This window comes from Lucilia cuprina, chromosome 6 (genome assembly GCF_022045245.1).
Source record: "Lucilia cuprina isolate Lc7/37 chromosome 6, ASM2204524v1, whole genome shotgun sequence".
NCBI classification, from domain to species: domain Eukaryota; kingdom Metazoa; phylum Arthropoda; class Insecta; order Diptera; family Calliphoridae; genus Lucilia; species Lucilia cuprina.
This window is the reverse complement of record NC_060954.1, coordinates 55,342,956-55,353,452: the sequence shown is the minus strand read 5'-3', so window position 1 is coordinate 55,353,452 and position 10,497 is coordinate 55,342,956.

The window sequence follows — 10,497 nt, the reverse complement described above, 5'->3', positions numbered from 1 at the left end:
TAGTTCAGTTCTAGTTCAGTTCTAGTTCAGTTCTAGTTCAGTTCTAGTTCAGTTTTAGTTCAGTTCTAGTTCTAGTTCAGTTCTAGTTCAGTTCTAGTTCAGTTCTAGATCAGTTCTAGTTCAGTTCTAGTCCAGTTCTAGTTCAGTTCTAGATCAGTTCTAGATCAGTTCTAGTTCAGTTCTAGTTCAGTTCTAGATCAGTTCTAGATCAGTTCTAGTTCAGTTCTAGTTCAGTTCTAGTGCACTTATAGGTCAGTTCTAGTTCAGTTCTTACAGTGAGGTTTTAATGTCTTATAAATAGAGTCAGATTGGCTTTATTGCAAGTTTATGTAAAATTTAAGATTATTTCAAGACCCCTAGAATCACACTTACATTTACAGCTCTGACAAAATCGAAGTGTAAGTTGTTATTTTATTATGCCTTATTTTGAAATTAATATTAAGATTAAGCTTAACCCTACATACTTGTTTACGTTATTTCAAAATCATTGCATGTCTTCTCAAACAACATGGACTTTCATAATTCCCTTTTAATTATTTCATTGCATCTTAAAATTATCATTTCTCGTGACAATACTTGATTAAAAAAATAATCAATTTCAAAGCAATTACACATTCAATTGACACTTTTAAATGGTCTAAGGAATTAATTGATAATGTTTTTATTTTAGTTTAAATTTCCTTAATTTAAATCCACCCATTAAGAATTTTGTTCTAAAAAAAAACATTTCTCTAAACGCCCTTCTTTATCTATTTCAAACACGAAGTACCCGCTTACATTTATACATTTTAAGCAGATCGGCTTTCTCTTTGAATCCCAACAAACAAAATGCAATTAGAATTCAAAATAGTATAAACATGACATGCAACTTGGACTGTTCAATATAATTCAATACAATTTTATAAGAAACGTATCCATAAAGTACATTGTAAGTCAATCTTGTGCACTTTTTTTATTTTGCTAAAATAAGATTGCCAGGCACTCGAACTCATTTACGTCTATGTTGAAATCGTATCGTATTATATAGCAGCGGCGCCTCTTGGCGAAAACTGAACTGAATGTATAAAAAAAATTGAGTTGTAGTTGGTTTGTTTTTTTTTTATTATTTATTTTTGCCACAGATCAAGTGCTAGATAAAGATGATGTGCATAGAATTTAATTAAGTAATGAAAATGTCTGTAGGTGTTGTCAACTATTTTAATGGTTGTACAAAGATGATATTAAACACGATATCAGACATGAGATGCACGAGTATCTATACGAAATTCCATCTAATCCAAAAAAAAAAAGAAATAAAATAAAATAAAATAAAATAAAACAGAAAAGATACTGACAAGGAAGGATTTAATTGAGGAGGGTATTCATTTACATACGTATCTGCAGAAATAGTTTAGCGAGTTTGAAGTCTTTGCGGGACATCAGGAACTATTGACAATATTAAGTACCATTCTGAAAACTAAACCAGAACTGAACTAGAACTGAACTAGAACTGAACTAGAACTGAACTAGAACTGAACTAGAACTGAACTAGAACTGAACTAGAACTGAACTAGAACTGAACTAGAACTGAACTAGAACTGAACTAGAACTGAACTAGAACTGAACTAGAACTGAACTAGAACTGAACTAGAACTGAACTAGAACTGAACTAGAACTGAACTAGAACTAGAACTAAACTAGAACTGAACTAGAACTAAACTGAAACTGACCTAGAACTGAACTAGAACTGAACTAGAAATGAATTAGAACTGAACTAGAACTAAACTAGATCTGAACTAGAACTGGACTAGAAATAAGTTAGAATTGAACTATAACTAGAACTGAACTAGTCTGAACTATAGTCCAGTCTAAAGTCTGTATAACTGAACTAGTTAAAAATAGAACAAAATTCTCTTCCATGAATACCCTTAATATATGTATTTCTGAAGCTGTTAAAGAAATTAAAGAACTATTAAAATCATTGCGTTTAATATAACGTTGTAATAATTAAAATGACATTTAAACACTAACCATGTCCATGCTGATTGTAATAAATGTGTAACGACGAAAAAGAAAAAATAGAATGTGTTAAGTGGAAAGTGTATCTTAAAGATTGTATAATTTCATTTACTGTCCATTTGATGTCATCAAAGTTAATTACATTTGCAATTTGACTTTGACGTACATTTTGTTTTTATGTGCGCTCCATCTACAATTGTCTAGACTTTACGAGAGCAAAAACTTACAAACGTTTGTTTCTTACAATTTCACTGCGTGTATGGAAATTAAATAGTGAAAATATTACTTATACGAGTTGTGTAAAAAAAACCCAATATTATTATTGTATTAAAAACTAGTATTTTAAATTGGAAATTTTAGTAAAATGTATAAAGTCTAAAAAATCCTTTTTCCTGTTTTAATCTCAACTAACTCCTTCAGATAATATTTTATTTATTATCATTGTGTAAGGAATTTATTTATTTTTCTGTCCCTTTTTATCGAAAAACAATGACCATCATCATATATTTGAAATCAATATTTTATGTTTAACCATTTGAAAAAATTGCTTACATTCCAGCATGATTGTGTATCCTCAAGAAGATTTAAACCACAAATGGAAATTTTAAACTTTTGTAGTGAACACAATTTAAAATACCATACATTTAATGGCACCCTTATGTTTTACCCATAATGCAAAATGACGTGGGTTAATTGAAACTTAACGAACTACTTAAAGCCTTTAACATCCTTCCCAAAATGTTTGGATTCAATTCCGTTAAATAAATCTCTTTCACAGGATTGCATTTGTCAAGTTGACTTCGACTAAAGTCAGCTGTATAACTGTTCAATGCAAAACAGAGAATATTTTCATGAAACTATACACTTTTCAATCTACCTACGTTATTTTAATACACATATTTTTATACATAATATTTTTGTTTGATATTGGTGTTATTATTTATGTTTTACCATGTTTCAAACATATCGTTTGAACATGAAAATAAACATTCATTCCCTCCACTAGTCATTATTTGTATACGCGTGCGTGTATCCGATTACACACTATAGGGTCTGTGGTTAAAGACGCGTGCTCAGCAAAAAAATACTTCTAGTAAACAAACTGAGCAAATAACGTACACAAATTGAATTGGAACTCTAATCATAAAAAATTAAAAATCCAAGAAAAACCAATTCAAAGCAAAAGAAAACAAACGATGAAAATGAAAGAAAACAAATAATAAACAAAACTTAAAAGTTACTCATTTAATGTCATGTTATCTCTTTATGAGTATCAATTGAAATTGGCGCTGTGACGGTTATATTTATGTACACTCGTATGCAATGACAACTAATGACAAGGGGTAACTAGATACTTACTAACACTAAGACATTACCTACTAGTTGGTGTACGTTGTAATCTGAACTGTGGTGATATCAATTGGAATAAAATTTATAAAAATTTATTTACTATAGTTTGATACGGATTTTATTTACACTTCAAGAACACACTCAATAGAACATTGATTAGTCCACATTTTGGACTGAACTAGAACTGAACTAGAAATGAACTAGAACTGAACTAGAACTGAACTAGAACTGAACTAGAACTGAACTAGAACTGAACTAGAACTGAACTAGAACTGAACTAGAACTGAACTAGAACTGAACTAGAACTGAACTAGAACTGAACTAGAACTGAACTAGAACTAAACTAGAACTAGAACTGAACTAGAACTGAACTAAAACTGAACTAGAACTTAACTAGAACTGAACTAGAACTGAACTAGAACTGAACAAGAACTGAACAAGAACTGAACTAGAACTGAACTAAAACTGAACTAGAACTGAACTAGAACTGAACTAGAACTGAACTAGAACTGAACTAGAACTGAACTAGAACTGAACTAGAACTGAACTAGAACTAAACTAGAACTAGAACTGAACTAGAACTTAACTAAAACTGAACTGCAACTGAACTAGAACTGAACTAGAACTGAACTAGAACTAAACTAGAACTAGAACTGAACTAGAACTTAACTAGAACTTAACTAAAACTGAACTGCAACTGAACTAGAACTGAACTAGAACTGAACTAGAACTGAACTAGAACTGAACTAGAACTGAACTAGAACTGAACTAGAACTGAACTAGAACTGAACTAGAACTGAACTAGAACTGAACTAGAACTGAACTAGAACTGAACTAGAACTGAACTAGAACTGAACTAGAACTGAACTAGAACTGAACTAGAACTGAACTAGAACTGAACTAGAACTGAACTAGAACTGAACTAGAACTGAACTAGAACTAGAACTGAACTAGAACTGAACTAGAACTGAACTAGAACTGAACTAGAACTGAACTTGAACTTGAACTAGAACTGAACTAGAACTGAACTAGAACTGAACTAGAACTGAACTAGAACTGAACTAGAACTGAACTAGAACTGAACTAGAACTGAACTAGAACTGAACTAGAACTGAAATAGAACTGAATTAGAACTGAACTAGAACTAAACTAGAACTGAACTAGAAATGAACTAAAACTGAACGAGAACTAGAACTGAATTAAAACTGAACTATAATTAAACTAGAACTGATATTGAAATGATTATTCCTAAACTTCAATATCTAATTCTTATATCGACTATTTCCTAGTACTTATTATCAAATTATACCAATGGAAACTCTAAATAAAAATATTGAAATTCTAATTCTTCCTAAATACACACAAATACTCTCTCAACTTATTCAACATAAGTGTGTAGCTGTAAGACCCTAACACTTCATATTAATGAATCAATTGTTATATAGCCGTGAAAATTATAAACTTTAACAGAAAACAACAAAAAAATAAATAAATATCGAAATGTTTACGTACTTCTATCGACACTCGGACACACACAACACATTCATTTCAATACAAAGAAGTGCAAATCCTAAGAAAACACTTTAATATTCCAGGTATCAGAAGTGATTCGAGCGAGCCAACGAGTTAACAGCAACAAATTTATAAAAGACTACAAATTGTCTGCTATTGTTATATACATATGTATGTACATACTTGGTACATACTTTTAGATATAGTCAATATTTTTATTGTTTTCGTTGTTGTAAACAATAAGTATTGTAAGTAGATACATGTATCTAGATATTTTTTATGAACGTATGTACATACATGCTTGTATGTTTGTATGTTCTATACATATGAATTTTAAACACCTGAATGAGAGCAAAAAGATTTAAGACCCCTAAAAGAAACAACTAAAGATGCCGCTTAATTCTTCTTCTTTTTTCGTTTTTATAAAAAAAGTACACAAAAAAATTAAATAAAAAAGTAAAACATTTTTAAATATTTCATTTTATATGAAGTTCCCATGTTCATTTGGGCATCACATGACATTTTTTTAACTTGAGTAAAAGAATACCTACATACATACTGAAAGGATTGACCGCAAACATTTGTAAGCAGTTTTTGAAATGGGATATTTCTTGTATTTTCCTTATTTTTTTATTTTTGCTGATTCTCGCAATGCATTAAACCAACTATGTTTTGATATATACATACATTTATATATGTATATATGTATGTAGTTTTTTAGAAGCTGTGCTAAATATGGTAGGGCTCTCAAATTGTTGAATGCATCTACATATTGATAGTTAAGAACTTGATTTGAATTTAATATGGACTAGCATTCCAATAGCTTTTATCTTTGGATATTGTATTCTATATTATATTAAAATAAGCAAAAGACATTAATTTTTAATCGCATAGAAAAAATTAATTTATAACCATGAAATTGGTTTTATTATAATCTGATATCTATATATATAGGATGATGTTGACTAAATAAATATATAGTAATTTTCAAGTTCTCTTCTCTGGACAAAAGTCTATGATAGAGTCTATTATATAGTCTAGTCTATAGTCGACTATGGTCTAGTCTATAGTCTGCTTTATAGCCTCGACTTTACTCTTGTTTATAGTCTGGTATATAGTCTAGTCTAGTTTATAGTCTGGTCTTTAGTCTTTTCTATAGTCTGGGCAATGTTCAAGTCTATAGTCTGGACTATAGACTGGACTGTAGTCCAGTTTATAGTCCGGATTATAGTCTGGATTATAATGTAGTCTATAGTCTTGTCTACTGCCTGGACTTTAGTCTTGTCTATAGTCTTCTCTATCATCCAGACTATAGTCTAGTCTATTGTCTGCTCTATAGCCTAAAATTTGGTATAGCTTATAGTCTGGACTATAATCTAGTCTTTAATCTGGATTATAGTCTATAGTTTGGACTATAGACTAATCTGAACTATAGACCAAGGTCCAGACTAAAGACTACAGTCCAGACTATAGACTATAGTCCAGACTATAGACTATAGTAAAGACTATATACTATAGTCCAGACTATAGACTATAGTCCAGACTATAGACTATAGTCTAGACTATAGTCTATAGCCCAGACTAGAGACAAGACTAAAGTTCTGACTATAGACAAGAGTAAAGTCTGGACTATAGTCTTAGTCTGGAGTATATTCTTGTCTATAGTCTAGATTACAGACTATACTATATAATCTAGATTGTAGTCTATAGTTGCGACTATAGTTTGGACTATAGTCTATAATCTGGACAATAGTCTATAACCTGGACTATAGGCTATTATCTGGGCTATATTCTAGTCTAGACTATAGCCTAGACTATAGTCTAGTCTATAGTGTGGACTTTACTCTAGTCTATAGTCTAGACTATTGTTTAGACTAGAATAATCCATAGTCTGCTCTATAGCCTATAGTCTGTAATCTGGACAATAGTCTATAACCTGGACTATAGTCTATAGTCTGGGCTATATTCTAAACTTGACTATAGTATATAGTCTGGACTATAGTCTAGACTATAGTATATAGTCTGGTCTATAGTCTAGTCTATAGTTTGGCTATAGTCTAGTCTATAGTCTTGACTTTAGTCTAGTCTATAGTCTGGTCTATTGTCTAGATTTCTAAACTATATTCTGCTCTATAGCCTGGACTTTGGCTTAGTTTATAGTCTGGACTATAGTGTAGTCTATAGTCTGTACTATAGTGTAGTCTATAATCTGGACTATAGTTTAGTCTATAATTTTGACTATTTAGTCTATTGTGTTATCTACAGTATAGTCTGGACAATAATCTAGTATATTGTGTGGACTATAGTCTTGTTTATTGTCTGGACTTTAGTCTTGTCTATAGTCTGGAATTTAGTCTTGTCCATAGTCCAGACTACAGTCTAGTCTATAGACTGATTTATAGTCCTGTCTATATTCTAGACTTCAGTCTAATATATAGTGTGGTCTAAAGTCTAGTCTGGATTGTACTATAGTCCAGTTTATATTACATTTTAAAGATTGGACTACTGTATAGTCTTTAGTCGAACCTATAGTGTAGTCTTAACTCGTGTAGTCATATTTAATTGATTCAAAAAAGTATAATTTGCTAATGAGGCTTATTATTGTGATCTTAAGCTTAGTTCTAAAGAAATTTTTATTCTTTACATTACATCAATTGCAATTATTAACACTATTTTACAATCCAGTGACAATAGTTATTTTCTAATATTTTAATATTAATTATAAATAATGTATGTATCCGTGTCTTTTCTTATTAGTAAGTACATACAGTGTATTTTAAAGTAAAATATTTTACTATTTATAATCTTAATGATCTATTTTTTAAGTTAAATGTTAACACTTATTTGTATTATTAGTAATATTATCCCAGCTTCTTGTTGCTTTTATAATTATGATGACTGCTGGAGTATTACGATTTGATTTAAATATGAAATATTCAGACCTTCCTACATTCAATATTTGACCAGATTATGTCGCTGTACTAAATTTAAATTCAAATTTGATTTTTTTCCACAGAACTTGTAATAATTCATTATTTATTCTGTTTGGAAAACTTGTCAATGGATAAATCATACAATATATTATAATATTAAGTATGCAGGTACGTCGTTTTCGTACGAGTGCATTGTAGTCAGGCTTATGTGTATATTAGTGGTATAACCTAAATTCAGTGGTATCAAAGACGAGCCACCAGCTGTTTAATACGTTCTATGCCTATAAGTTATCACCCTAATATTTGTAGTTCTTTTGGCACTGGATATGGCTCTGAACTTACTGGCTTCTTTCGATACACATGTTAATGGCCAAGACTAAAATTGAAGTGAATAGTATCTGTATCTGTATTTGAGTGTCTGGATACATACATGTGTGAATTGTTATATTGTCTAGATATAAATATATTTAAAATGTAGTTACTATTATTGCAGTTCGAGGGGGTGCAATAGGAACCAAAGCTTATAAAAAACTACTCAGCAAAAACTAGGTAATGACTTTCAATTGTAATTACTTACCTAACAACATACGTTTCAATGATTACTACATATCGTCAGGTTTACATAGAAGTGGTCTAATATAGTGTTACTAATAATGTTTTATATAAATACTTTCTAATTTATTTGGCATCTTATCCGTGAAGCTATAGCTATACGACTAGCTTTTCTTATTACTTGTAAGTGTTTGTGATAAGCTAATACATTACTGCACTTAAATAATGACTTAAAATGCTATTATGTAAGCATTTTAACCCCTTACATGGTAATGACAGTTTTTGCTGAGTACTAATTTCTTTTAAAACAAATCTATAGTCTAGAAAATTGTTTAAACTGGAATCAAAACTATAGATTAAACTCCACTTGATTACTTGACGCTATAGCCTAATAAGAAATCGATATTGTGGACTTAACAATAGTCCAAATTATAGACTATTTGCAACTATAGATAATACTGTAGTCGAAATAATATACTCGGCCGTATTCGTCACTTTAATCTAAACTATTGTCGACGTTACAGATTAATTTTAAGTCGAGGCAATGTGTTCGAAACTAGAGACTAAACTGTTAACCCAATTTAAGACTATATACAAGACTAAACTATAGTCATGTAAGTAGACTAAACTGTAATCGATACTATCGACTAAAATTAAATAGGCCAAACTGTGGACTTATCTATAGTTATTACTGAATTATAGTTGTGACTTTGAATAATTTATAGATGAGGCTAAAGACAAAACTTTAACACTATAGACTAAACTATAGTCACTGGTATAGGCTAGTCGAGACATCAGACTTTATAATAGTTAAGACAAAAGGCTAAACATTAGTCTACACTTTGGACTGAAACATACTCCAGACCAGCCACGGATCGAGATGAAATACTAAACTATAATCGAGTAAAAAGACTAATGTGTAATCGATAATATCGACTAAAATAGAGATCAAACAGTGGACTCATCTATAGTTGTTACTGAATTATAGTTGTGACTTTGACTAAATTTGAGATGGAACTAAAGACTAATCTTTAGCAGCTGGAGCTTATATTCCTTTTACCTCATTTTTAAATATGTTTTTTTTTTTTTTTTGGGGGGGGTTAATATTTTCCTTTCCCGTTGGTCCGCGCAGCTCAGACTAAACTATATTTAAGAATATAGACTAACTAAACTGAAATGGAGATTATAGACTTATTCTAAGTCCATATTGTAGTCTAATCGAGACTCCCCCCGGGGGCATGTTACCTTGGCGAGACCTCCGCCTTGGTGTTATTGCAATCCCGGGGTATAAAGAGGCCCAATAACTCCAATCTGACCGGGATTGAAAAATTGGTTGTCTTAGTCTAATGTTTGGCTTAGTCCTTGCATAGATTACAAGGACAAGGACGGTCATAGCCAATGTGCAAAAATTGCCACCTGAGTCTTCATTGAAGACAAAGGGGCGATGGTAGACCGTTCTCAAGTCTACCCTATGGATGAAAAAGACCACCGTGAGATAAGGCCGACACGGCAGATGCTCACGTTAAAACTCTCGACAGTCAGCCTAATCGAGACTATGGACAAGATTATAGTAAAAACATGAACATAAACTATTGTCGCGGCATAAAACTATACTGCAGTCGAGTGTGTGGACTTAACTGTAGTCAAGACTATAGATTATAATAGAGTTCAAACTAAACTATAGTTGATACTATGAAATCGCTAATAGTTATTACTATACACTGAACTATACTTGAGACTATAGAATAAACTCTATATGATATTATACACTAATATATAGTTGAGACTCTGGAGTAAGTTGTAGTCGAGTTTTTAGTATAAATTGTAGTCAAGATTTTAGACTAATCAAGACTATAGACAAGACTATACTTGAGACTATATACTAAACTTTAGATGAGATTATATGTTGAGACTATAGAGTAGTTGAGACTATAGAGTAAGTAGTAGTCGAGCAGTCTGGACTGTAGTAGTTTAAACTGTAATCAGGATTTTTGACTAATCGAGACTATAAACAAGACTACAGTCAAGATATTTAAGAATTTAGACCAGTGATTAAAATTACTAATATATTAGTAACCAAAATGCATATTTTCTCCTATGCATACGTATGTAATATTAAAATATAAATATATTTTATGAATATAATATATTT